Raw genomic sequence first — 27198 nt, 5'->3', positions numbered from 1 at the left:
CCCCCAAGGGCGTCCTCCTCCCAGAGGGGAACCTGGGGCATCATAAGTCACAGTGACTGCCCAGAAGAAAAGTGAGCATAATGGGGCAGAAAGGGGGAGGTACCAAGGAATCACTGACTAGCAAACTGAATTGGGTTATTAATGGGAATTAGCAAAGAAAATAGATAACATGGACAGAAAGTGTTAGTATCAACGTAACTGGGTGATAAATAGCTGTTTGCTTCATTTTGATTTTACTGCTGAAATGTTAATTAGGCTAACAATGAATGCTAATTGTTGGCTCCACATACAAGGTGTGTTCCCTTGTGCCCATAATGAGACTTTGACTGTAGCACTCTATGTCAGATGGGTAACTTTTGTGCAGCACAAGTGTGGAAAAAGGGAAACTAATGAGAAGTAGCGGCACAGAGAAGGAAAAGGAGTGGCAGCAGAGAGGTTCCTCGCTTGGCAGCGCTTCAGGGCTGGGATACAGCTGGTTATCCAGCTGCAAGCCTGGGACACAGCCAGGCAAGGAAGGCTCAGGGCACAGGTGCTCCTTTTCTTCACGTCTGCATTAAGCCCGTGTCAGTGGCTCTCAGACATGCCGACAGCCCAGGGGTCAGGTATTTTATGAGGCTCCAGCCCACTGAGCATGTGCAGCAGGTGTCCCTCCCCATGCTGTCTGCAGGGAGCTGTACCCAAGGCTGGGCAGCGTGCAGTTACAAAGGCTGCCATCAATGCTCACAGCATCGATTTATTTTATTTTTTTCCTCTTGAAGCAGCCCCCTGTCCTTATCAGTTTCACACCACTGGCACGAGCTCTGCGACAGAACCGGCAGCGTCAAGTTATTAGTTGAGACCGACTAAAAGTCGGTGCCACCTCTCTGAGATGCGACCTGTAATTTAGAGGCCTGAGGGAAGCGTGGATGAGGCTGACTTTACGCAGCCTTATTTTCTGGCATTTTGGAGGCCTGAAGTGGCCCTGCACAGTCCTGAGGGAGCTCTGTAGTCCCTGCAGCTGCCTGTGCTCTGCTGCTCAGTCTCCACCTCCCAAAATGTCTGTAGCACTGCATCTAGGTGCTGCAGCCCAAGCCGTCCTGGTCGTGCTGCTCCCTGTGCTGACACGTACGTGAGCAGAGTCACTGAGGTTCAGTTCCCATGCAAATGATGAAAACATGGGGAGAATGTCCTTCCTGGCTCAGTCTGGGGCTTTTAAAGCTCCCTTAACACCTCCTTAAACAGACCCTTGAGCAAACATGGGGAACCTGGGAGAGTGATGGATGGCTCCCTGTTTATGCCCAGTTGCGGTGTGCAATGTGACGCATGAGTTGGTTTTCTCAGTCATGAGATGGGGGGGAAAAAAAAAAAGAAAATCAAAACAGCCCTCCAGACCGCATATACCTCACTGCTGTTGAATGCTGAAGACAGAAAGGGAGCAGAGTGTGGCATTTCAGTGGTGTCGCACACCCATAGAGCTGACGTGGGGAAGGGGACAGGATGGGGCCTCCCAGATAAAAGCACCTGAGACACGCATCCTGGATAAGCATATAAAGGAAAATGAGCTGTCTCCAAGGAAAAATGGTAATGTCTGGCCTTCCCTCACCATTCTTTCTCAAAGAGGGGAGTAAAATATATTACCCCTGCCTCAACTCTGCATATTCAGTTAAGCCTAACATTTGGATTTATTAATAGCACAACTTCCCTCCTCCGTTCCCCCAGGACAAGAATTCAATCTTCTTCAAGGAGGTGCACTTTTATGCATACTTATGGGCAGGCAAGGTTCACAGAGGGTGACTCCCTAAAAGAAATGTGTGTCTTCTTAATGTCAATTTGTATCTGCATTTGCTGGAGGACCCTGTAGTAACCTGGATGAGTACTTGCAGTAAATTGAGAACAAAATACAATGTCCTGGAAAGTATAGGCTAGCTTGAAACATGAGGGGAAAAAAAAAAATCCTTGTCCCTGTTAAAATTAGCAAAGTTGTTACAAAATGGAGAGATTTCCCTTTGTGTTCCGAAGTAATTTAGAAGTGACTTTTTTTTTTTTTTTTTTTTTTTTATTACAGCTGTTTGGTGAGTGGGATGGGAGAGAGACAACTGATGAATGTGCTCGTCTCTGACATGGGGGGATGTAAGCACAGCCTGCGGCTGGGGGAGAAGGGAAGATTAATTGTCAGTTGGTCTATTGTGCAAAGCGTTGAGGAAAAACTTCTGCAGGATTGCATCTACACTTCTAAACTCCTTTTCTTTCCTTGGATACATGTGAAAGTAATGCTCGCAGTTCTGGTTGTGGCAGGAAGGATGTTGAAACGCGAAACTGCAGGAAGAAAATCAGAAGTAGAATGGGTCACTGTCCGACTGCTGAACATTTCACAGCCTGGGAGGGGTAGGAAGGGAGCAGCAGACAGCTGTGGCTTGGGCAAACAGAATTTCCCCTGGGGCTTAAAAGGGAGCACGGGCTGGCACTGCATGTCTTCCAGTCACTGTGAGGGGGAGCCCTGTCAGCCCTTTGAGTGTATAACCCTATTCCTTATACTTTTGGCTGGGTAACGTCAGCCTTGTGCCTGTGGCTCTCTTCTGCCTGCAACTACACTTGTTTTAGTCATTGTTAGCTTTTTTTTTTTTTTTTTTTTTTTTTTTTTTTTTTTTCAAATTTGCTTTTAATTGCACTCTAAAACTATTGTTTCTTACTTTATTTTCATCCTCGCAGTGAAGAACACTGTGTGGCAGCAGTAGAGTAAAATCTATAAATTTTACTTGAGACAAGGAAAAAAGCTCTGAACAATTTTTTTAAACCTTTTTTTTTCTTACTTGCTGGTTATTTATAGGCTTGATCTCCAACCCCACACACCAGCTCACCTCTGTACCAAACCACATTAAGTCTTAATGAGAAAATCTTTAGGGTGAGATCATAACAAATAAATAGCTGTTTACCCATGAGTCCTCTCTGTTGTTTCTCTTTTGTGTATGTGTGTTGTAGCATTTCTGTGGCTGATAGGATCAAAGCAGTCTGGCTTTTGTATTCCCATAGCTGGTCACAGGCTATATGAACATTTTTCAAATGCAACCTTCCACCCAGGACATGTACTAGCTCTCAAGGAGGCATAAAGGAAACATCCCAATCCAATGACTGCTGCAGATGTGTTCAATAAAGGAAGAGCTGTAACTACACAAATTACCTTTGCTAAGCTGCAGGGTGCTGCAGAACTCCTGGAATGAGTTTCTCCCTGCCACACTTTTCATTCTCTCTGCTGGTTGTGAATGAATACAAATTAAGACGAAATCCCTCAAAGAGGTTATAGGCCTATACAAATATCTTACAAGAGAATTGGACTGCTCGTGCTGCTTATTTTCTACATTGCTATAGTTTTAGGAAGAAGGGGATGTTACCTCTTTTAGAAACCTGTATTGGTAGGGGAGGAAACTGAGACATTCAGCACAGCTGACTGGCAATTTCATTACAAGTCTTGCAATAATCAATATTTTAATTAAAGCCCCAGCTCCTGGAGATAGGTTATTGTGTGCAAATCTTTGTTTTCATTTAGTAAAGCATGTTTCTAGCCTGATGTTTGCCAAATAACACTGGAAAATATAACCTGTGTCCCAGCCACCCAAAAGCTAAATGCAGTGGAAGCAAATCTGTCCTTATGAAGTTTTTTCATTGTTTGAGACAAAATACCTCCTGTGTTGAAAGCCCAACTCGCTCATGTTGGGGCCAGGCCCCAGGCTTTTAAGCATGGCATGGTTAACTCTGGGCATTTAAACTGAAGATCTGAAACATGCTGAGACTGAGAAGAGCAGAAGGAAGGGGCCATGGTAGCCTGGAGTGGAGTGAAGAGGGGAGAGAGATGCAAAATGCCTGCTGAGATCAGGAGGAACAGAATAGTTGCAGCAAACTCTGTCCGCTAGCTGCGTCCCCAGGAGAAACAAAGACATGCTCTCTGCCAGAGAATGAGAAACTAACAGGGAAAAATTGCTGTATTACCTTCTACTGAGGAAAACATCTTCTTAGAGATTGATTTGCTCCATCTTTTGTCTTCAAAATACCATTGAACAGTGCATTCAATACCGCCAATAACACGTGAGCCCTGGTTCCAGTCTGTATACAACCTGGACTCTCTCCAGACCTAACCTCCCAGCCCACTGCTTTCACCTGTGGCATCCTTAGCTCTGCAGTGTTTTAAGAAATCTACCTGCTGCTTCTTCTCTGGCAGAGGTGCAAAGGAGCTGGTTGTCATTTGGCTTTGTAGGTGTGGAGGCAGCATTTTAATTGTTCCTCTGCATATACAGGTCTATTTTACTTCTCCTAGCAACTACTTTGTAGGGTCCCTCCTGCTGCACAACCCTGGGATATGAGACCAGCAGTCTACCCGCATGAGCGAGATGTTCTCCTATAGTTTTTTTGCTGTTTGTGGATTTGCTATGCGCAATCAATTTTAAATTGTTATAAAAAGAACCAATGTGAAAGAAATCCAAAACCCGTAGCGAAGTGTTGCCTTTAAAAATAACAGCATTTTGGCTCCAGGCCAAGCAAGCTGAGAACAAATGGAAGAAAAATTCTCTTAAAATATTTAACATTACAAACGGGATTATACTGGATTACAAATAATCAAATATGTCTGTTTACTTAAAAAAAAAAAAAAAAAAAAGACATGCATGTCAAGTGCAATTCTGTAGCTTGTGTGTTTGCTACTAGCCAGTAGTTTACTAAAAGCCTCTTATGGGTCAGCAAATGATACTTTATTCTTTACTGTTTTTTTTGACTCTTTCTGATGTATTCAGAGGATTCTTGCATGGGTTTCCAGAAGAGTGGTGTGGGATCCGTACCCAGTTAGCAAATGGTGATTTCTCCTTCCTTCCCCACTTGATGAACCATACCATGTTACACATACAACAGCGGCCGTGGACCGACTTATTTTGGTGTACCAAATTGTTGGTGTGCATGTATCCAGCTGAACATGTAATCTGCTCAGGCACAAGCTGGCAACATAGGTAATTTGAAGCCTTTTTTCTCCCAAATGTGGCTGATAAGTGTCTACTTATATAATTGGCAGAGTTTGGGTAACAAGCTATATTCATTTGTTCTCTTTTAAAAAGACCAGTACATCAGGAAGATAAAAAAAAATAAAATTAAAAAGGCAAAAGGAATGTAGTAAGAGTGGTTATTACGTGGGACTTTTAACAGATTAGTGACATTTGAGGGACAAGGAGGGTTGAAAACTGCAAAAGCAACTTCCAAATTATGGAAGCGATGTTTGTCCAACCACTGAAATAAGATAGGGAATAGTATCAGTTCACGAAGTCTGGACAGGAGCACTGGGGCCCTGAAGCTCAATATTTAGAGCCTTTGAACCTTTTCTCAGCTGCCAGCTGACCCTAGAGGTGCCAAAATTCCCCAGGCACTTGTGTTTCTGCCATCAAAGCCCTCCAGGTGTGTGCACTTCTGCTACTCAGAAAGGGCAAAATTATGCAAATCTGATGCAGGCAGGCAATGTGGCAGCTAATGCTTGGCACCATTCACGAGCTAGACCCTCCTTTTCCTATTTCCCCTCAGGAGCCCCAGCTGGGACATCAAAATGCATCTACCAAATCGGAACAGCTTTCTAGCCTGTTTCCCACCTCCAGCCCCCATGCTCTGGCGGGGCTCTCCGAGCTGGATCCTTTTCAATGCGCTGTGCTGAGGCTGCGTAATGTGCCATAATATTCACAGATATTATGGCACAGATTAGCACCCTGGGTGCACAGATTAGCACCCAGGCTGTCCACCTGACTCCTATCCACCAGACCTAAGCCTCCTTTCCCGTCTTGCTTTGGCCCAGTAGCAAAAGGAAACTTTTGGCTCAAGTTCCTTCTCCCATCTGATTATTTCCCTCTTCCCCGCTCCTGCCTAAGTGGGTAGAGCACAAACTGTGTTGCAGCCCTGCCTTACACAACCCAGCGGGCTCAGACGGGGGAATGAGGTCTCGTCCACATGTTCTTTCTGCTGCAGCTGTGTTGGCTTAAGAGCTTTTTTGTCACCAGACACTCATCTGCACACCCTGTCAGGAGAGGAGCCCGTTAGCTGTACTACTCCTTGATGCATTTCAGCTGAAATAAACTCAGTGCATCTTGCAGATCTCATGCAAACCCCTACAATCTGAACCTGAAGGAGGTGAGGAGGGCACTCAGGAGGGGTCTATCCTAAGAGGGATATTTGGTACGATGGCCAGCAGATGGAGGAGTGGTCTCTCCTTCACCCGCAGCATGCAGCAAGAGGAGCACGGAGGAGCAAGACCTCAGCTGCATCGTGCAACGGGGCCAGTGCAGCCTCTGTGCAGAATAGATGAAGGGACTGAAGTGTGTCCACGCCCCTGTGCTCGCTTCTGTTTTCTGGCCTGTTCCGCAAGATGCCAATTTAGCTATTAAGGTCTAACAGCAAAATGGAAAGCTCAATTATAAAAGATGAAATGTTGTGTTAGAGGTTAATAGAACGGTCAGATAAACAACTCAGTTGTTGTATTTCATCTCCCTATTACCAAATGACTGGTCTGTCACTTGTATGCTCCCACCCTCCTCTACTCGCTTTCCATGCTTTTTTTTTTTTTTGCTTGTAATGCAGCTGATTTATATATGATCTTTCTTCTCTTTGAAGATAACAAAATATAACTAAGACTTAGCTACGTTGCTTTAGCTAAAATATCTCCTGTCCTCTTATCCCTCAAACCACATCTCTTGCTTCAGTCATGCAGAAATGGATGAAATGGGAATCGGCTTGGGGGATTTAATCACGGTGCCGAAAGGCAGGGAGAGCCCTAGGGATTCGGCACCCTCTTTTAGCCGTGTGACGTTGACACCGGAGAAATTTGAGATGAATGTATTTGATAGAAGGGAGCCTGCACATCATCTCCATTAAAATCCTCACTTTTTTTCCAGTTTCACTGCATACTCCACACTTAGACACTTCTGCCAGAGGAGTTGAAAAGCACTTTAAAGGCACTGAGTGGAGCCTCGCAACACTTCTTTATGCTAAGTGCTATCTTTATTTAAAAGATTGAAGGGGGAAGCAGAAGAGGGAAGGGAAGCCAAGAGGGATTAGTGCCAAGAGGGACTTACAAAAATACTTGCGTGAGTTAACTTAATGGGAATTAGGCACCAGGCTGACTTCTGTGCATCCCGAGAAGGCATCTCGCTCCCATGGATGAGCTCCCTCAGGGGCTTTTGCAAGTCTCTTGAACTAACATTGTATCTCTGTAAATCTCAGAAGATTGTGTCAAGCCTGAGCCAACTGTGATTAGTGCTGAACATTTCTGCCTCTCATAGAGTTGAAGCAAATGGGATTTGGGACTGTAGAAGAAGCAACCCTGTACGTCTCTGAGGGTTTGACAGCGAGCCTGAATAACCCAGAGGCTTGCCATCCTAGTGTACCAGCCAGCTGCGTGTGCTCACACACGAGAGGTCCACAGGTGTGCCCAGCGTCATTATTTACCTGGTACTGAGAATGGCCCAGGACAGCCCCCAGAAGGTGAACACCTCTGTGGGGCCATGCACATGCCCATCCATAATGGAACGGGGATAAAATCTGGCTCAATTCAGGGCAGCCATGGGGATGGTGCTGCTTCTTGGCATAGGTAGGGGAAGGGCAGGACAGGGCAGGAGCCAAGGCAGTAGAGGCTACGGGGAAGCAGCCTGCTCCCCCTGAATTACTGGGATATCTGGTGGCTCTGTTGTGGCAGGCAGTTCGGAAATGCTCAGTATTTGCAATGTAAGGCTTTCTTCTTTTCCCGATCCCTTGATCTCTGTGATTACACAAGCCTTTTGAATTAGAGGATATGCTTTAAAACCTTATTGTCTTTTCAAAGCCGAAGCAACATCTCCCTCCCCATAAAATATCAGCAAGACAAGGGAAAGTATAAGGTAGAGATTGAATGATACGTAGACTGCTACATCCCCAGAGCATATACCTAATGCAAGTTCACTGCAGACGAGACACTGTCAGTTGTTTTGAAACCTCTTCATACATTTTACAGTGTGCTGCAAAAGCAGCAGGCTTGGCCCCGGTGCTTCTCTGATCACGAAGCAAAGAGAAAAGCAACAGCAGAAATGAGAGCTACGTCTGCTGATACAGGGAGCACTAGCTAACCTGCTGGAGCACTGCTGATAGGGGCTGCATGCAGAAGTGTGTGTGTTTGCTCAGGTGTGAATATATGCATTGCCTCCCTTTGTTTACATGGATGCTTTTGTTTCCTGTGTTTATACAAGCTTGTTTGAAAGGCTGGCACATCTCATCTTTGAAGCTGTGAATCCCTCAAATTCCATCCAAACACACTGCCAGCAATCCACAGCTGTACACAGCAAGAGCAAGTGAATAAAACAAGTGTAACTGGAAGGAAAGCAATGCTGCTTTGCTCTCGTGTGAGCTTTCGCTTTAGTCCTGTGAAGGACCCAATTTAGCAGAGCACTTTACTTTCGAGCTGTATACTTTTACTGAAGACTGCTACCAGACCTAAAGATAAAGATGTACTTGAATGCTTTGCTGAATTGAGGCCTAAGCAGCAGAGCATTACAGAGAAAATTTTGATCATTATCTAAGAAATGATGGGCTGGCATCATGCTGATGGAAGTACTTTTTCAATACACATAAAACAGTAGGGATTACAGGCAGGTGAGGAATGGATTTTTGCATCTTATCTCTCACTCATTGAAATAAATGGTTTTATGTTTCCAGCAAGTTTATTTAACTTACTCCTTCCAAACAGGCATTTTGGGTAGGCAAGAAGTTGAACGAACTCCTCTGATTGTTTAGCAAGTTTGGGGCAGCCTCAGTTTTCCTCCAGCAACACATCTGTAAGTGTGATGGAAGGCTCTGTGTAGGAAGTTTCGCACTGAGACTTCCCCTTTGCCAAGTGGAGAAGAACATTTTCTCTTACAGCGTGCTGGCAGATCAGGCATGCAGTGACTCTCTTTATCGTCGATGCTGGAGACCCCTGCACCTTGCCTTTCCCAAAGTACTGAGCCTTTGTGAAACTGGGAAAAGCAAACAATCGTCTGGTAACATAAATGTCTTCCTTAGTTAACAATTTCCCTTGCAGGGAGAGAGAGGGGATGGGAGAATTTGAATTTGAATGTGCCCCCCACTCTGTACACACGCACGCATACACACCTCCTGCCAAAAGATGCATCTGGTTCTATAAAAATCCCGGATCCTCTTGCATGAATGCAATCTGAAGTCATAGGTTTGCATGAGAACCAAATCCTCAGCCAGAGGGCTGTGAAGTATCTGTCAGCTTGTCAGCTGGATGCATACAGAGTGAGCTATTTAGGGCTGATGTTGCTGCTTGGAAGACAGGGACTCAGTTACCTTTTTTCTTTGGTGCACCTGTGGCCTGCCTTGTCTATGCCGTAAGACTTCTTGCTTTTACCTCGCCTCATTTGAGCTGAGGGCAGCCTCGTAGCAAGTGGCTAACATTCAGGTGCCCTAACCCTCGTGGGAGGCAAACCTTTCCCTGGGAATGCTGAGGGAACACGGTGCCTTGTGAGTGGGGTGGGGAAGGAGAGCCTGACCAGTGTCAGGGAGAGAGGCCCTTTTAGTCAACAAAGCCAAGAGATGTGTGCCTGACCCAGCTGGTCTGCAGAGAGGTGGCTTGGGAAAGGTCTGCTTTTATAAAGGAAGCATCTGCAGCAACACAAGGGCCATGTGAAATAGTGCGAGGTAGGGTTCACCAGATCCTCCCACGCTCACCTCAGGCAATGCAGTGTAAAGTTGACCATATCTTTCTGCAGATAATTGCCTTCATAACAGAGGGCATTACTGAGTTTCTACCCTTTAAAAAAAATAAAAGGAAGAAAATGAACCATGCTTTTGGTCCCACTGCCTCTAGATCAGCTACAGATGTCTACAAACTTTCAGGATATTACGCAGAAGAGACACTGCAGTCCTATAACAGTGATGGTGTCAGAATTACTTCCTAGATGCAGGTGCTGGCCAGCAAACCTGAAATTAAATCTCACTGTGATGTTCTTTATCTTATTGCACTGAAACAAATGGGATAGTGGTTCACTGCTGACTCTTTCTCAAAGTGTGGTCTGTGACAGCGATCTTGGAAATGGGTCTGCAAGGCGAGCTCTCCCATTCCTGCTTTGAAGTGCTCTAGGAGATTAAAAACAGTGGGATGGAGAAGGAGAGGTTGCTGAGCAGTTAATGGCACTAGAATGGGGAGATTGCATGTTGTGATGAACATTGCCATAGTTTGTGACCTTGCCTGGTGCATGCGGTGCTGATTATATGAAAGGATCAAGCAGATGTGAAGGAAAATCGAGTTTCATCTCCTCCCAGCTATCACAGGCCCTCTTTGGTAAGTGGAGGATTATGATACTTTAGGAAAATAATGTATCTATCTGTGTGTGGCTGCAATAATGATGGATTTTTTATATTTTTCCCCCAACCAAAGTAACTGTGATTGATGCAGCTGGATGCAACCTATAACGAACACTAAGGTTAATTGGAGCCAAGGGCACAGCAGTCCTTAAGTAGCATTATTCTGTGGTGCACTCATGTGCTGTCATTAATTTTCCTATTTGTTTGACTTTACAAAAACACACAGAAAAAAAAAATATCTGAAAAGAACAGAAAAAAGAGCTCAATTATACCTCTTACAAGGTAGTACTGAGGATGGGGAGGAGCTGAATCACCCAAGTGCTTGATGACATTATGCTTTTGTACAGCACAACGCCTCCAGGTAACTGGAGAGAGCATACTGTGCAGTGGCATTTGCTACATCTGTGTTCTTCCATCTCTTCTAGCTGGTGCATTAAAAGGCTGGGCATCATCACACTGCCAGGCCACAGGTATTTTTAATATAGCAGAGTTCAGCCTGAGTCAGAATTCGAACTCCCGATGCAAACACCAGGATGTGGAACATAGGATGAAAGCCATTTTGTTGGATGAGAACAAACAGGTGGCAGATCTAGACTGGTGTCACTCCTTTGAAGATGGCCAGCACTGGGTAAAGGAGTGGTCACAGGTTCCAGCAACAGGCTGATGTGGGGGTGATCTGCCTTCCATGTGGGGATCCTGGTTTGGTGGAGGTAGAGACTGCTCTGAACTCTGAAGATCTGCGGTGTTTACGGCCTTTCCAAAAGCAGCTGTGGGGACCTTAGAGCATTCTCATTCACAGACAATTTTTTCTGGCCACACACATCTCCAGTTCCCTTTTGGATGTTACTGAAATTGGGTTTAGCAGAATTATGTATTGCAGTGGCTCCTGCAGTACAACAGTTTCATGTTGCATGAAAAAAACATTTCCTCTCCTCAGTATTTATTCGCTCTGGGAGTGGACCACAAAGCTTTGTGTTGTGGGGCATACTGTGAAGGGCAGAAGGTAGCGGGAATTACAACAAACGTGAATGAGGACTGATAAATCACAGAGACCTGACAAAGGATGTTTGTCTCTGCTGATCCCACAGTGTTGCACAAATATGCAAGACAAGTCAAGCCCATGAAACACGTGAAACATTGTACGCTTGTCAGAATACTCCAAACAAAATCCCACCAGCCTACTGCCTCCCCTCCCAACAAACAATGCGATGCAAGATCTGTTGCTTTATTACAGAAGTCAACAAGTCAGAAATGATTCATATCCTTATGTAAAGTAGATTTTTACAAGGTTTTGTTTGAATGAATGGTGATTGCCAGAATATGGCTATATTAGGACATGTATAAGAAAAGCTTTCAGTGTAATATAAGCAAGGTGGTAAACTAAGTTCAAATTACAAGTAAAATTGGGTCCCTGTTATCCGTCTGAAGTGATATCCTAATTTCTGATACCTTTGCAAGATTTCAGGGCAACCAGTAACATGCCAGGTACAAAAATTCATTCCATGATAACAAATAATGATGTTTGGCCATCAAAAATAAATATACACAGCAGAAAAAAATGACAGGCATCTCTGTGCTGCCTACATGCAACTGTGTATGGGTGCTTTTTCACACTTGGACCCTTGCAACATATTGCATGTGAGTGAGGGAGAGGAGGAAATGGAAGCGGGGGTAGGATTTTTGCATGTCGTAGATACTGTTAGCAGATTTTTTGACTCTTTCCGTAAGACCTTCTGCCTGCTGTGCTTCATACATGAGAAGACTTCAAGATCCTTCCCTTGTTATCACTTGTTCTAACAACTATGTGTGCCCCGATAAGACTGTTTTCTTGGACATATTCTTATTAGTGCTCTTAAACATGATATGCCTCTTTTGGCTCAGCTGCAGCACAGAATTGTAGATGCACTGGGAAATTAGGACATAGCTAGGGTTTTCCAGACTACTGAAAACAGATAGACTTCTGAGGAAAAGCAATTATTATTGCTTTTAGATTAGTCCTTTCTTGGGAAACATGGTGCCCTGCCACGGTGTCCAGTATCACATAGAAATTTATTGGGTGGGCAGTAACTTGTAATTGTCAAACCAATAAACAATGGAAAAAACAGGAGGGGTGAGGAGTGGCTAATAAAATTCAAGCTCCTGAAAATCATTTCCGAGTCTATTTCACGTTCAGGATTTTGATTATTCATCGAAAGAAACCAGAATGACTGACAGGATCACAATCCTTTTTAGTGGGCCCTAAAAAGCAATCAAGATATTAACTCTGCTGGTTTTGCTCATTTGTTTGTTTTGTTATGTTTTGGTTTAGTGTGGAAATGTAATTAGAAAGTAAGAAAAAAAAAAAAAAAAGGTCCAATTTGAGACAATATATTCCTTAGTTGTTGTTTTTGTGTATTACAACGATAGTAGAGCAGCGTTCACTTGTTGTAAAGGCCTGTATTTTATAGGGGGATATATTGATGGGACATAAGACATAAGACTTGGGGCAGTACATTACCACAATGAGCAATATCTTGCTTTTGGCCACTATCAAGTGAAACTATTTTATCATGCATCTCTCAGCTCCTCAGTATGACGTTACATGATCCAGCAGAAACCATATGGTACAAACTCCTACGGAGTTGCAAAGCATTTGGGCTTTAAAATGAGTGCCACGAATCTTTCTGCCAATGCTTTGTGCTTCTAGAAATGATTGCAAAGTCGGCGTTGCACAAAGGGAGCGCAGGGGAGTGTGATTCATTCCAAGCAGTGGCTTTAGAGCAGCTTGGGGAGTAAAGGTAAGGTTAAAGGTGGCTTTAAGTCCTTCTCATACACCACTAGTCCTCACTCAGTTTCTGCCAGATCATACCCTTGATCTCTTCCTTTCCCTTACTGCAATGTTTTGCCATTTTTAAGCTGCTTCTGCATGTTCTCTGGGTCTCAGGTGGGCTACAGGATGTAGCAAAGGGTGAAGTGCGCTGTGCACTCCTGCAAACTAGATGCCTATTATGGGGAGACTTGTGATTATGGGAAAACTAGACTCAGTGCCCCAAATGATTCCTTTTAGTGCTATGCTCCCAGGAAATTCGGCAATATTTAGAGTAGCCTGAAGGCTATTTTAAGTTGTGCCAGCTGCTAAACACAGCAGGGATGCACCAGGACAATAAAGGACATTTTAGACCAAGCCCTGACTTATATTCTCTGCAGAGAGTGTGATTTAAATAAATAAATGCTAGAAAAGCTTGACTCAGTCTGTGAATTCACCTATTTTGGGATAAGCTTTCCAGGGCTGAGTTTAGGCTGAGGACAGATTTATACTGGAGGAACAGTGACAATCTGCTCTAATGCAAATAGGGTCAGGCCGTGGAAAGGGACTAACAATAACAGATTTATTTAAGGCTAAAGATTGATATTTGTGACCTAGCTGTCTGGAGGCTGAGCTTTTGGTAGCTGAGTTTTTGTTCATTAAGCCGACACCTTAACCCATTTACAGTCTCCAGTAACCAACTCAACTGCACGGGTGCTTCACCAAGCTATTTAGAAAGCAACTTAGAGAGAAGATGAGCAGAATGGTGCCTGAATTACTGCCCTGTGATTCTGAGCATGGGTGTAATGTATGATAACGTGCTCCTTCACGACTTTTATTGGGGGATAGTAAAAAGTAAAGGAAGGGTGGGATGCTGAGGGAGAGTCAGTAAGAGCTGTGCTTTTGAGTGTGATGTTGAACCTGGGCTTTTGACACGCCATCAGCGGGCTATGAACTGGGAGCTGCAGGAAGCAGCAGATAAAAGCACGCAGCCTCATTAACCACACGGAAAGAAGGATGAGGAAAAACTTGGGAGAAACTTGCTGCCACCGGCCCTTGTGCCGGCTGCACGGCCGGGCTTGCACGGCCCCCATGCCTGCGGCCTGCACGGCGCCCCACGGCCTGCGGGGAGCCCCGGGGCCCATGGCCGTGCCCGGCCGGGGGGGAACAGCCCAAGGCTGGGCCCCGGCTCCCGGCGGCGGCCCCGGCTGCCGGCAGCCCCCGCTTGAGGTCGCTGCAGGCTCGGCTGAGGCACGGCCCGGCCCGGCCTGGCCGGGCACGGCACAGCCTCGACCTCTTGGGTGGGCTCCCGGCGGCCGGGAGGGGCAAAAGGGTCTCGGTGGCTGGCAGACGCTTCGCAAAGCTGCTGCTACCGCAAGCTACGAGCACCTCACCGCTTCCTAGGCATGTGCTTTGTGTGACAATTACAAAAATAAATAAATAAATAAAAAGTTTTCCTTTTTTTTTTTTTTTTTATTATTTTTATTTCTATTTCTTTTGAGTGCGTTTAACAGCTCAGCTGGAAGCATGGAAATTAGCATGGAGTGAAATATTTATGGGAGCTTAACGCAGTTTAAGAGCGTTATTTTCCCTGCCATCAGACACCAAGGCCAATTAACTATTTCCAATGAAGTGGCCTAAAACAAAATAACATGCGTCGAGAAATAGCAACTGCACGGTTATAGCTGGGCTGTGCAGCGAAGAGAGGCTGACCCCGAACGCAGAGGTGAATGATTCTCTGACAGCAAAACATAAAGCTGCTATAGCACAAAGAGGCAACAACTGGATGAAATCACATTGGGAATCAACGCTATTAAACGCTGCCCTCCTGAAGTGCCGTTTGCTAATCACAAAGCCTTTTGTTTGTCTAGATGTGCCTCATACTGCCTCAGGTCCTGTGGCATGCAACACAGAGGGACAGACTCCTTCCTGCTCATCTGCCGCGTTAGGAAGTTTGGTCGTGTTCTGCGAGGCTCCGATAGAGAGCACAGCTGAATGTATACAGCGAGAGAAATGCATCCAGTTTTGTCTCTGAATGACTCGAAATTAGCTAATCATCTGTCTCACAAAGGCCGCGGCTATGTGTTTTATTACTCCACATTTTTCGAAATTATATTTTACAATGTCTAGCGTTTTTGACGTCTGAACAGTTGGAGCTGGAAGTTTGCGCCTCGGATGGGGAAGAAAGTTAAAATTTCTCTGAAACGGATGAGGTCATGTTTACAGACTCACAACCAGACTGTTGCTTGTGCTGTTGTTTGCTCTTCGGGGTTGGGTTGACAGTCTGACTGCCATGGTGACCCTCTGGAAACCTGGCAGTGTGCAGCAGCACTTCAGCAACTGAGAAAGACAGAAAGCTAGCGCTAGATTACAGGATAGCTCATAGCAAGGCAAAAACTTTGGCCGAAATCCCGCAATCCCAACGGCTGCATTTATTTTTCACATTGATGATTTATGATCACAATTTTCTCCCACTTTGTAATGACACCTCAGGTAAACTGTCTTGCTCACCAAGCAGAGCGTGGCTGTAATGGGGAGGACAAGTGCACCGCAGTCTCACTGGCGAAGCCTGACAAAAATCTTAAGATGTTCTGATGCTTTCGGGTGCTGAAAAAACAAGCTCAGAGTGGCTTTCCAAATGACAAATGTTTTCCTGGGAGCCCAGGATGAATATATACAGCAACGGTTATTTTTCAGCTGCCATTTTTCACGGTTCAACCACCTTTGAGTTATTTGTGCTGGAACAGTATCTTAAAGAGACCTAAAAAGGAGTTGTTTTCAAGGTATGTTGTAACGATCTTCCGTAAGATCATTACACGCAATGATAGGATCTTCCTTAAGCCTTTCTGAATGATAAGCAAAATTCTCAGAGTGGCTACACATGTAAGTGCTTGAGACTACTTGTGTCCCTAAAAATACACCCATGCATAAGTATTTGCAGGATTGCGATCATCTGGTCTAACTGGAGTCCACTGCAACTGTTATTAAATATACCGATAACTTTGTCTTGCTGTTACAAGAAGCAGCAGCAAGTTTAGTTGCAATTCAATGAGATTTTTTTTTTTTCCAAACACCAGAGAAGAAGGAGCTTTGCCTTGAACTAGCACTCAGGTTTGACAGCGCTCGAGAGCTGTCTCCCGAGCTCCTGCTGGGGTCCGAGCCTGGCGTAAAGCAGCGCTCAGTGCTTGCTGCCTGCCTTCACTGGGGGTCAAGCTCTGTCTGCAGCACGGGGTTGTGCAGCGGGCTGCAACGTGCAGAGCCCCCAGCCCTCCCAGCTGCTGCCCCAGCACCGTGCCGCACCGTGCCTAATTCATCCTGCTGATAGGCAGCGTTCATCAGCCCGGAGGTGGCACAGGGCTGGTGCTGCTCGGCTGCTTTGGTGGGACCCCTGCCCAGCGCCACGCTGGACCCTGGCACAGGAACCAGCAAGCGCTGGGATCTGTGGCATGGTGCCAAACCGCCCCGTGAAGATATTCTCATCACCTTGGTATCGAAATCAACAGCACTGCTACAAACACCGCCTGGGAGAGACATCTGCTATCTAAATGGTTCATGTTATCAGATGAAAGGAATCGAGGCACGAAAATCCAGCACTTCACTTTTTCCTAAAATAATCAGTACTTTTAGGCAGTTTATCTGTTTATTAACAGGAAGGTTTTAAAACATTTTGCTTGAGCTAACATTCTTTAATTATAATATTCACACTGCTGAATATGCAGTCACACCAGCAAAAGCTCCATCGTGAAAGAACACGCAGATTCAATCTGTTTCTTTCTGTATATTTTTCTAACTTGTTCATGTATTTTTTTCCATTCATAATTATTTTTTGTTTGCTTCTCATATTTCTTCTTAAATGTATGTGTTGTTTTTTTTCTTCTTACTCTGTTGTTCCACTTGAAAACACCAGGATTAGCATGCAGATGTTTTTTTGATCAGAGACTTTTTTTTTTAATCATTCCCATTTTCCACAGCCTATTTGGATAGCTGGGGATTTTTTTTTTTCTTTGTTTGTTTTCAGCCCTGTCTTGTTGCTTTTCTTCTGATAAATGCTTTACCCTAGTCTTCTGAGTGTAAACACCTTCTGTTTGCTATTGTTTTCTTAAGACAGCATTTTAGAAAATAAACTCTCTCTTCTAGGTAAATACCTCATGGGCTATGTGAACTCTACCAATAATCTTATATCTTCCATGTTTTTGGTGCTTTACTAACCATGAAAGCTTGGGTCAAAGAGATATAGTGATAGGAAGGTTTTGCCAAAAAAAAAAGGGGGGGGGGGGGGGTGAGGAAGAGGGGAAGGGATGAGCATGTCTGTCTGTTGTAAAATTGCATTTTAAAACCTGTAAAAATTGCTTTCAGAATTCTCCTTATAGGATTTACTGAATGTAGAGTAGGTTGAGGAGAAAAGAAAGGAACAAATTTTTATTTTGCATTTCTTACAAAAGAATAATCCCCTCTTTAAATCAGCACCAACTGAAATTATGGCTGTTTTGTAATCTGCAGGCTAAGTTTCACAAGGGTTGAATTACACTTAATTTTTAGAAAGCTGAGAGGAGAAAAAAGGTGTTCAGCAGCTTAGCCTGGGGAAACTGCCACCAAATGCCACTTACGCATTGACCAGCTGAATGAACACAACCCAGGTTGTTATCATCCACGAAACTGGCAGCATCCACCGTCATTAAATCTGTATTATAAACATTGGAGAGGTTCAGAAATGCCCTCTCTCTTGCATTAGAACAAGTAATCAATGGATTTTACAGGGCTGGTATTTCACTATAAATTTTTAATGTTGAGAAACTAAAGTTGAGGTGGGGGTTGTTCCATAACCCTGAACATTGCCAGTAACTAGGGTTTCCACCACTGCCATTTATTAGCTACATATCTTTTTATGAACTCTTCTGCCTGAAGGAGGAGAGGGAAGCTGGTCTGTATGCCATTCCTCCCAAGGAAAAGCCGCGTAAGATCGCTTCAGCCAAAATTACCTTCAATGATGTGTGCTGGGCAAGCTCAGAAATGCCATGAACTTTAGTTGTGTGGGAGCTTGGCCAAATCAACAGAATGAGCTGCTCGTTTCCAAAGTTCATTTAATGTCTCAAACTTTGTTGGTTAATAGCTCCCTCTCATCCAGAACGATTCTGTTTTAAAGAGATTGAGTCTCGGCATCCTGGCAGTCCCGAGGAGCAGCTCTGTGGCAGCCCCGCTGAGTCCAGAGAGAGCTCAGTTCAGCAAGGCACAAGCACAACCTACACAATTAATTTGCCTCTTACAGAGCTTTTGCCACCACCATGCAGCAAGCTGGATTCCTGGAAAGGGGTATTGGCTGCAGCTAATAAGCTACAAGACATTAAAATGTGAATTATCCCCTGAAAGTTTTTCTAGAAATAAGTAAATGCAGCAGTCCACAGATGATGCTTTTCCTTTTCTTTATAGCTAGACACCTCATAAAAAATGGATTTTTTTGAGTAAGTTCCTAAGACAAAGTATCTTTTCCTGCACAAGCGAAAGCAGGAGATTATCTCTTACCTGTAGCTATAATCAGGATAATATTACAAATCTGTTTTTCCCCTACAATCCTATTTCTTTTTGCTAAAGTAATTAATTTTTTGTGGCATCACATACTTCAAGGAGAAAACACAAGATGACTGCTACAGCAGAGCAGCAAAGAGGAGATTTTTTTTTCTTTCTTGTTCTGCAATATTCAACAGAAAATGCTTTAGGGGTTAGTCATCTTTCTTTAAACCCGTGGCAGTTAAGAAGTGTTTTGCCAGCCCTTCTTCTGTGTCTGGTCATGAACAGACAACAGCAGAAGTTCTGGCAGCCCTGCAGCCCTTTTGCACCAGTAGAGCTGAAGCAAGCACAATATGGACAAGCTGCAAACCTCTCCCCGCAAAAAAACAGCAAGGTGTTTGTGCAGAAGTCTAGATGTGTGCTGTCTCCAGTGAGGGACCTGGGTGCATGAGGTTACACAGGTATTATACTAAAGCTGCTGCCTCCTGTCTTGTAATCTAGTGATTTCCCACCCCAGCCCAGCCATTTATTACAGTAAGAACACAATTTAGTATCTCTCTGAACCATTACTACTGAATGTATCGTAATTAGTTTCTGCTTGTGAAGCACTTGGACACGAAGGAACACTGTAAGTGCTAAGTCATTACCATTCACCTTTACTTAATACATTTCTGGTTTATTTAGCTGCTTGCAACCAAGGAGTCGGCATGTCTTTGGCCAGATTATACCTGGATGAAGCCAATGAGACCACAGGAACAGGGAGACAGAGCCCTGAAATCTGCCTTGCTCCAGAAAGCTGAGAGGTAAGTTTTCTGGTGATTTAATAAATTACTAGTTAATGAGAAAGTAATAAATTATTGCGATTAAATTAACTGTATTGCCAATCCCACGTCTCCAAATAAATCTTGAGTTGGATTGACTTGAAAATAGATGATTATTTTTTTATCTTTTCCCCTCAGTAGAGTTTATGCTTTCAAAGCTTTCTTTATATCCAAGAGTTAGAATTTTTACTTTTTTTTTAGAGAAAATTAAAATCCCCGTATAATAATATCTTTATCTTACCAAGTCAGAGCTTAAAGAAAAATGAGTGGACAATAAGAAATGGTGCATGCAGGGGATTTGGAAATGAAACAAACACCACCAAAAATTAAAATATAAGGGTCTGATTCGTTGCCACCATTCACATCAGCTAAGAATAACTTCATTAAAATCTGCGGGTAAAATCTCAGCTTCTCGAACTCGTGGGATTGCATTGAAAATGCTGCCAGGATTCTCCACTGGAGAGGGAAGAGCAACATTTCCATGTAAATAAGAGCGAGTGTAGGTCCTGTCATTTGACCAGACTGTCTTAATGACAGAAAACTAGATCATGTCCTCGGGTGTTATAATTTTCGTGTTTCTGTTTTGTTTTTCCCTTGGAGGTATACTGATTTGGCTGTCTTATGAAATGAAACTTCAGGCTGAATTTCATGTCTAACCTAGACTTCAGTGGAAGAAAGAGGTGTCTGTGTGAGATGAACAGCTATATGCATTTTAGATTCGTACACATCTATTCCTAAGAGGATAAAACCCATTCTGTTTATGAACGTATGCCACATGGTCTCTTTTGCAAGCTTATGTTTCTGTTAAGGTGCACATCTACAAAGCATAAATACAGATTCTGCAAACCCCAGTGTGCAGGTCTGCAAACTCCTATCTAAGTGAGTTATCATTGGCTTCATGAAATAACTTCTCCACTGTAATTGAGCAAATGATCTGCTCCAGGGTACAAAGACCTTAAAAGCTAGTGATACAATACTCTTTGTAAAAAAAAAAAAAAAATGAACTCAGCATGAGTAAGAATTACTTATGAAAAGAAGGACACTGATACTTCAAGCTTAAGTTATCCGGTTCCTTTTCAGAAACTATTCTCTAGTGGGTAGTTGCGATACTGTGGATGTATGCGGTCTTCTCTTTTCTGTTGCCCCTCCATCACAGGAGATATCACAAGGGGTGACCTTATTGCTCTTTACAGATACCTTAAAGGAGGCTGTAGAGAGGTGGGGGTTGGCCTGTTCTCCCACGTGCCTGGTGACAGGACGAGGGGGAATGGGCTTAAGTTGAGCCAGGGGAGTTTTAGGTTAGATGTTAGGAAGAACTTCTTTACAGAAAGGGTTGTGAGGCATTGGAACAGGCTGCCCAGGGAAGTGGTGGAGTCACCATCCCTGGAAGTCTTCAAAAGACGTTTAGATGTACAGCTTAGGGATATGGTTTAGTGGAGGGCTGTTAGCGTTAGGTTGGAGGTTGGACTCGATGACCTTGAGGTCTCTTCCAACCTAGAAAATTCTGTGATTCTGTGTGATTCTGTGAAGTCAAGGTTTTAAAATTTAAGCACGTGGCCAGAATGTATCGGGTATATCACTGCAGATCTTTCACTGCATGACTGGAGTGTGCGAAAAGTTAATTCCACCCTGAGATAAGAGGCTGCCCTGCCTGTAGCTCTCTGCAGATATGAGAAAACAAAAGCTATGGCCTCTCTGAGTAACTCAGTGCGTTGTACAGGGGTCCAGAGGTTCAGGAATCCTTTCCTTGCCTGACTCCATGGCAGATGAGTTACTCTGGGATGAGCATTTATTCTTTTTCTTTTTTTTTTTTTTTTTCAATCTTGTTACTGATGCAGTCCTTCTGCAGTGTAGACACTTGACAGCTGTGGAGGCTGAAGACCTTTATTTATCCAGAGAACAGATAGTGGATAAACAGCAGCAAAGAAAGGTTCTGCAGCTCGACAAGGAGCCTCACACCTGTTCTGCAGGGACCGTGCCTGGGTGCTGGCTACCAGTGCTGCTCTCTCTGCCACTTCTGCCACTGGCTCATGGGCCAGTGCCACTGAAGGTCTCAAGAGATTATGCTGTTAATACAACCCCCACTATTTATTTTCCCTCCATGAAAGGGAATGAAAACTACGTGTTTTGCTTACACAGTCCTCTGAAGAGCCATTAGGTGGTACTGATGGTGCTTTAGACTGCTGGCATCTGTTCTAGCTGGGTTTTAAGCAGGGGCCATGAAGGTAGAGGGCTTTCAAAACCCATTTGCTTGCCAATCCTCCGAGGTATCCCAGCTATGTTGATATCAACATACTGAAAGATGTGATACCAGCCAGCAAGCCAGGTGCTCCCAGTGGCAGAGTAATAGTTTTATTGGAAGAGACAGGTATGTGAGGGTGAGCCGCGAAGTAAAGATGCAAAATTTCTCTTGCAAGGCCTTTTAAACACTGTCACTGAATTATGTTTTTCAAATAGCATTAGTTAAAAGCTTTTGGAGAGTGTTCTGTGCTGTTCCCCTGTAGCCCTCTCCCAGAGGCATCTACTAAACCACAGCATTGAGGGGAAAGGACAAATGCTATCAGACTCTTTCTTTTTGAAAGAAGGAAAGAAGGAAGGAAGGAAGGAAGGAAGGAAGGAAGGAAGGAAGGAAGGAAGGAAGGAAGGAAGGAAGGAAGGAAGGAAGGAAGGAAGGAAGGAAGGAAGGAAGGAAGGAAGGAAGGAAAAGAAAGAAAGAAAGAAAAAGAAAGAAAGAAAGAAAGAAAGAAAGAAAGAAAGAAAGAAAGAAAGAAAGAAAGAAAGAAAGAAAGAAAGAGATAGAAAGAGAGAGAGAGAGAGAAAGAGAGGCAAGAAAGCATTTTAAAGGCTGTTAGAAGGAAATACATTCTTTATAAATCCATTTAATATGGTCCACCAGTCTCATCCTACATTTCTTTCCTTGACAATCCTGTTTTGTTTTCAAGTGCCAGTGGCCTGCATGGTAATCATGCACCATGAGCCAGGCTGTCACACGCTCCTCATCCTGAGCAGAACACAGGTCAAAATGCAAACTCCTGTGCCCAAAAGAACTGTTTGTTGTTGTTGTTTTGTTTTGTTTTTCCTGATGGAGGTAAAATCCCACAATCAAAATTTCCCTTCTGGTAAGAGATGCTTCCACATCCTTTTCTCTCTTTGCTTAGGGCTTTTAAAGAGATCATTTCTGCAGGACCTAGGGTTCAGCCTCCTATTTTTAGCACAGCATCCATGCTTCTGGCTTTGCATGATCAGGGTTAGAGCTTAGAAAGCAAAGCTGAGTATTTATATTGCAAGGTATGTGAGTTGTGTCCAGAGCCAAGTACTCGGGAGGACAGAAAGCTTGCAGTTTGAAGGTATGCACCCTGTTCTGCACAGCAGACAGCCACCAGAAGGCTGCCTCCATGAAAATGTACTCCTGCCTTTGGCATCCGTTCAGTCAGGCAGAAGCAGCGCATAGCACAAGTGCTCCAAAGCATCCACTGCCTTGTGGTCACAGAGGCTAATTCATCAGATAGTAAAGGTGATGACAGTTCCTTAAAGTTACTTGAGATACACGTGGATTTACTCCAATTAAGGACTTGGCCCAGATTGGTTTGGGTTTTTTTGGTCTTTTTAAATGCATTAGCAGATGGCAAATATGTACTGAACACAGCCAAACTACTGGTTTTTGAGGGCAATGACTGCTTGCAATGCTAATTTGGGGTTTTATGTTTATGCAAGCTAACCTGAAGGGACACATTTCAGAGCTGGTTTGAAGCAGCAGAAAGACTCAATCTGCAAAGTGCAGAGCTGGGTATCGGTAACCCATTTAAAGCTGGGGTGTGGATGCAGGGCTGTCTCCATGCTCATTCTGAAGAGATTCAGAAAATAAGGTAGGAGGAGATGTTAAGAGGTCACCTACTTCATGCATTTCCCTCATTCATTCATTCATTCATTCATTCATGTCAAGATGAAATCACTTGCACAACATGGACGTCTGTTCAAGTCTCCAAACACCTTCATTGTCTGAAGGTATTTGACTTTATGGTTTGGATTCAGGCCAGCTGACACTCCACCACAGGCTGATAACCACATGTTCTCCTGGAAATGACATCCACATGAGAAAAATTTAAGTGCACTGGTGTGTGGTAGAACTTCATTAGTAATCAGCATCTAAAAGTAGACATTTAGAGAGGTGTATAAAAGAAACATTCCTTTTTTTTTTTTTTTTTTTTTTTTTTTTTTCATCTAGCAGTTCTTTTGACCCAAACACCATGTCTGTGACTGCAAACTGTGCCATTCTACTGCAGATTGACGTAGAGCAAAGTCAACATTTCCCACAAAACTTTGTTACTGTGGAAAGCAACCCAGTATACCCATAAAATACCTACTGACTGAGGTTGGACATTTTATTGTCTAATTCAGACTGTGCACACAGACAATAGGAATGAAATAGGGTTTTATACACTCTGGGGAATGACGATTAACAAAATAAAACAGCAAAGGGCGATTTTTTTCTTTTTTTTTTTTTTTTTTTCTGGACACAGTTCCATCTGTGAATACAGTAGAAAGATGAGTGAAACAGGGCAGAATTTGTCCAGAAGACCACTGAGGCTTCTTCATGTAATATATTATTGTGTGTTACTTTCAATGTCTTGCATTTTTTTCATATCTGATTCATATAAGGGAACCAAGAAGCCATCTTTGTGAGAAAAAAATCACATTGATCTTACCTGAAAATTCTATGCACAGAAGACTTTGAAATCATTCCAGTGATTACAGGGTTCACATATACTAAGCACATAATATATATAAATGATATACTAAGCATTCAGCTCTTTCTTTTTTTTTTTTTTTTTTTTATAATAAATGTGCTTTAATTGGACAAAAGCATATTTGACACATTTAATTTACATATCTATAACAGGGTAGAACTCGCTTAGCCACTCTGTTCTAATATGATTTGCTGCAAAGCTAGCCACAGTTTGGTCAAATACTCCTGCAACCAAGACTGATTTCTCCGAACATATTTGCCAGCTGGGACTCTATTAGGTTAGTGCAGTGCTTCATGCAATTAAGAACTGTGGGGACTAATGTAAGACCAATAAATAATAATATGTTGTTGTAGAATACTTTGGATAAATAATTAATTTCACAGATTAAGTATGAACTGTTTGCTCATGCTGTTTGCTATGTCACTGCCCACAGAAGTCCCATGACATTGCTTCTGCTCTTGGGCTGCATGGTTGAGGATTTTTCATGAGAGAAAGTGAAGGGAGCTCACTGCTCTCTGTTCCTGGGCATGTCCACTGTTGATAATTTTTTATGGATTTTCTTTTGCTTTCTTGGACCAGTTTTTCAGTTCATGTTTATCATTACAGCTCCCCAGAAGTCAAAGGCATAATATTCATTTGTCCTCTTTGGACTGAGAATGTGACTAGTTAAAATTTCAGCCAGAAATGAAGGATAGAAACCTTGAGTGTCACTAATCCCGAATCTAAGGGACTTACTCCTCACAGATATTGCTTAGTCCCTGATTCAGCACAATCTTTAGAGCATTTGCTTAAATCCCACTGACAGTAATGGCCCACAAGCACACGCTGAATGCAAGCGCCACAGGAAAATGTTCTGATTGCACTTCTCCTAACACCTTGAAATGTGAATACAGCCCTAAAACTGAAAGTTAGTTTGTCACAACCTGAAAAGCCAGGCATATGAGAGATCTTCCTCTGAATGTGTTAGTGCTCGTTTTTGCTCTGAAGAACCAGCACTTTTCAGATTATGACTCCAGTATTTTAAAGCTTAAAGCCCTCGAGTCCAAGACAAAAACTAAGCTATCGATTAAATGAAAAGCCATGGAGATGTTGAGAGTTCAAATAAAGCAATGAAGATGCTTAAATAATCAGCATTTCTTTTGAGCCTTTTAGTGTCTTACTGACTAGGGAACTCAAGAGGACAAGAATCACATCTTCCTTGCTGTGAACCAGTGGAGCTCGTAGCCCCTAGTTGACAATCTTTTCCCTTAGCATTACAGGCTATGACCACCACATCTAACCCTTGGTGAAATGAGTGTTAAGTCCGCTGAAGAGTAACAGAAATGGAAATAAACAGAGGGGGAAAAAAAAAAGAAAAAAAAAAAAGAAGAAGATATGCCACACAATTTCCTGAAGCAGCCGAACCTGGAGAGGAAAAAGTCAAAGGGAACATTAGGTCAATTTGAAAACAGAAAGATAACAGAACAGACTGCTGTTGTTATTTTCTATTTGAACATTAAAATAAATAAATAAATAAGAATAGCCTCGCCTGCGGTGGAGTGAATTCCACTGTGTTCCACTAAGGTGCATGTCTTTGGCCTGCCTTTGTGAGCAAAGTTTGGCCAGCAGAGATACTGGTATGTACTCCCTTCCACCTGGTGGCATCCTCCTTCCTGGGCTGCCTCTGTTACAGCAGAAATCGACAGCTCCTGCTCCACTGCTTCCCAGAACACAGCAGCAGGATCACCCCCTGCCTTCTCTCCTAGCAGAGTCTGCCCAGCAGTAACCTAATAAGCAGGGCAGAGAGGCTCATCAAAAAACATCACTGAGAAAGAGATACAACTAGTTGCATCAGATAAATGTCAAAAAAGAAAATTCTTCTCTCTGAGAAGGTATGTCAGGCAAGCCTCAGTCGTGTATCTCTGGATTTCACCCTCTAAAGTAGCATTAGCTGGACACCATTCAGCTCTTAGGCTTGCAGATCTCAGCCTGACTCTACCAAGTGCCAATCCCTTCCATCCCAATGGACTTCAGGAAAAGCAGTGAAAAGCAAATGAGCCCAGCGAGAGGCAAAATCCATCATTTTGCAGGATGAGACCCATCACATGACACAGGAGGCCAGCTTTTCCTCTGACGTGTGTGAGGGGATGAGGCACGAAAAGATCAGTACAACAAACTGGTGCTCACACAAGCAATGTTTCTGAACCAGCAATGGTAATAATAAAAATAATAAATAATGAAAATGTAAACCTGGGTAAGGTTTCTCTTAGATGCAAATTAAGATTTAAATATAAAAATGATAGGCTTTTGCTAATCCTTCTTAGGAAGTCATAAATTGTTAATCAGACCCTAGGCGGTGTTGTTTAATACCAACTTTAATAAAATAGCTGCCTGAAGCACAAAGACAGTTGGGATCCTGACTCTAAAACTTTGGTAGCTTCATCCACATTTTTGTAGCCCGAGGCTCTTATACTACTATTGATACCAACTCCTTTGAAATATGCTCATTTTTTAGGCTGCTCAATTATTAAACACCTTATTAGTAGAAAGATTAGATGGAAGAGAAGCCATCTCTGTATGACGGAAAATGGATTGGAAGAGGAAAAAAAAGTTGAGGGAATATTTACATAAAAGATATGGCTCTGTTGTTGATATACAGAGGTAATCCATAATCCATAATTCACTTAAGAAATGAACCCATCAAATTACATCACAATGGATGACAAATTGCTACTGTTGAGCTATCCTATGATAAATTACATGGAATCATTCCTGTCAGAGTAAAACTTGTCTGAGATTGAGAAAGCAAAGTCACTGGAAGGTTCTTCCCCTTGTTGTTTCACATGATCTCTCACACACAGTGTTTCACATTTCCATCACACACTTTGATAGGGGTAGCAAAAGTTCCTTTGTACGGGGTAACCACAAAGTCTACCAAATTAAAACTATTCTGAAAATCACAAGAAAGAGGACAGGCAGAAGAAAGAGAAACGTTTCTTCTCTACTCCTTATCAATACTTGTCAGTCA

The 27198-nt window shown here is 43.3% G+C and overlaps 1 protein-coding gene and 1 long non-coding RNA gene across 3 annotated transcripts in view; one reads left to right on the top strand and one right to left on the bottom strand.

The window, feature by feature from the left end:
* LOC311431009 overlaps positions 1-19549 on the top strand; it is a 54241-nt gene extending 34692 nt beyond the window's left edge. The window contains exon 3 of the long non-coding RNA XR_014689165.1: positions 19307-19549. This is a non-coding gene — a long non-coding RNA (uncharacterized lncRNA). The remainder of the gene's footprint in view (positions 1-19306) is intronic.
* The window catches only part of LOC311431008 (cadherin-6), a 106125-nt gene that overhangs the window by 68491 nt on the left and 10436 nt on the right, over positions 1-27198 (bottom strand). The window contains exon 1 of one of the 2 annotated variants that reach the window (XM_084508075.1): positions 9697-9715. The exons of the other annotated variant lie outside the window; for it this stretch is intronic. The gene's annotated coding sequence lies outside the window, so the exon portion shown is untranslated. Of the gene's footprint in view, positions 1-9696; positions 9716-27198 lie in introns of those variants that run through there. 2 annotated transcript variants of the gene reach the window in all.

The sequence above is a fragment of the Aythya ferina genome, assembly GCF_964211825.1.
Source record: "Aythya ferina genome assembly, chromosome: 2".
NCBI lineage: Eukaryota > Metazoa > Chordata > Aves > Anseriformes > Anatidae > Aythya > Aythya ferina.
This window is presented reverse-complemented; position numbering and strand designations above follow the sequence as displayed.